At 52.1% G+C, this 1,945-nt stretch overlaps 1 long non-coding RNA gene across 1 annotated transcript; it reads left to right on the top strand.

Annotated features, from left to right (window-relative positions):
- The first annotated feature begins 428 nt into the window (after positions 1–428).
- LOC147272223 (uncharacterized) lies at positions 429–1,727 on the top strand. Its single transcript, XR_015116332.1, has 3 exons — positions 429–517; positions 1,372–1,509; positions 1,632–1,727. It is a non-coding gene; the product is annotated as an uncharacterized LOC147272223 (long non-coding RNA).
- Positions 1,728–1,945: the final 218 nt, after the last annotated feature.

Raw genomic sequence — 1,945 nt, 5'->3', positions numbered from 1 at the left:
TAGCTCCACCTGTGTCCCCTCAGCGCTCTTGTTAGAACGGTTCTGATCCACCTTCCCTCCCCCTGTAGCTCCTCCTGTGTCCCCTCAGCGCTCTTGTTAGAACGGTTCTGATCCACCTTCCTCCCTCTGTAGCTCCTCCTGTGTCCTCTCAGCGCTCTTGTTAGAACGGTTCTGATCCACCTTCCCTCCCCCTGTAGCTCCACCTGTGTCCCCTCAGCGCTCTTGTTAGAACGGTTCTGATCCACCTTCCCTCCCCCTGTAGCTCCTCCTGTGTCCCCTCAGCGCTCTTGTTAGAACGGTTCTGATCCACCTTCCCTCCCCCTGTAGCTCCTCCTGTGTCCCCTCATGTTTCCAAACTCCCTCCCACTGGCTGGTGCTGAAGGAGGGCCATCCTGGCCTCCCCCGCTGCAGCTCCTCCACTGACCTCCCACCAGAGAGATGAACCCCCTGGTTCAGAGGTGACAGACCACCTCTGGGAGCAGACAACAGAGACCACATCAGGCTGGACTCCGTGCAGGTACGGAGGCTGACGGCTGCTGAGTGAGTGAGTTTACGACGCTCCCACCACTGCTGCTGGATTGATTTAACACATCTGGAATATTTAGATTTATTCTGGGTCAACATCTGCATCTGTTGAAGTCCTCAGTCTCCATGCAGGTGGTGTTGTTCCAGATAAAAGGTCTCAATAACAGCATCACTCCAGGTGAAACCATTCCAAAGAAGGCTCAGTGGAGCTGGCATATCAGCCCCCAATGGAAGCCTGCTGCTGCTGCCAAGCTCTCCATGTCATCATGGAAAAGTTGATTGTTCAACTCAATGTTTTTCCCATTGGGAGGAGATTTGTTGTTCCACCATGAAGTCTTTTCTTGTGATGAGTTTGTGTGTTGTAGTAGCATGAAGATATCTTGTTATCATGATCAACTCCTCTGGCCTGGTGGAAGAACGCTGCTGTGTTTGGATTCAGACGAGTCAAATCTGAACCAGGGACTTGTAGTTTTATCCTCGGTCTCCGGACTCATAAAATGGAGACCGGCCCAGTTTGACACTTTTGAACTCCTCCATGATGTTCAAATCTCATGACTGAGATTCGTGATTGGAAACATCGGCGGTTCAGGAAAGAAAACATGTACCATTGAACATCGCTCTCATCCTTCTACTCAGAACGCTGCGGTGGACTCCACCGTGTCCAGGCTTTGGGCAGATACGTCTTCATCCTCCACCACCACCAGCCGCTCCACCCCACCCACCCTGTGCAGGTCTACATTACCAGGGTCGGATCTGGCAGGGTGGAGGATCTTTGATTCATCTTAGCTTTCCTGCTCCGGCTGTTTGAGAAACATTCAAATGGAGATGGTTGTTTGTGTCTTTCAGGCCACGCCAACGCCTCCTTCTGTCCCCACGCTTACGGCTGCCGAAACGTGCCGGTGTCTGAAAACCAGATCATTGTGGATGTGCCGGACCACCAGGTCCTCCTCACCTGCAGGTTCCTGCAGGCAGAGCCCTGTGGTGGTAGGTTTCCTGCTCCTCTGCTGGACTGATACCCTCTCCCTTTCCCCACACGTATCTGCTGTTTCTACTCTGTGCCTCCTTCTCCTCTGTCAGGCCTGGACTTCTTCCTTCTGTCTCTCCAGGATCACGTCCTGGTGGTGCCTGAGAGCAGCTCCAGCTCCAGCTCCCTGAACCAAGAACCACTGGAGAAATCTGACCACTTCATTAGCAACTGTGGCCTCAACAGCTTTCATGTCAAGTCGGTGTCTCTCAGCCTGAGTTGGTCCCTGTTCAGTATCCCTGAATGTTCTAGAGGAACTAAACTGGGCCTGACTGGGACGCTTCTGTCTGCTCAGATTTGGGTTGTGAATGCATTCAGATGTCATTTACAAGCATTGGAACTAAAGACCTGAGCCTCAAGAATATTTAGTTCTTGATTTACTTTCTCTTGCAGGGT

The sequence above is a fragment of the Aulostomus chinensis genome, chromosome 1 (assembly GCF_037954235.1).
Source record: "Aulostomus chinensis isolate RoL2024-O1b breed Wild chromosome 1, RoL_Achi_v1.0, whole genome shotgun sequence".
NCBI lineage: Eukaryota > Metazoa > Chordata > Actinopteri > Syngnathiformes > Aulostomidae > Aulostomus > Aulostomus chinensis.
This window is presented reverse-complemented; position numbering and strand designations above follow the sequence as displayed.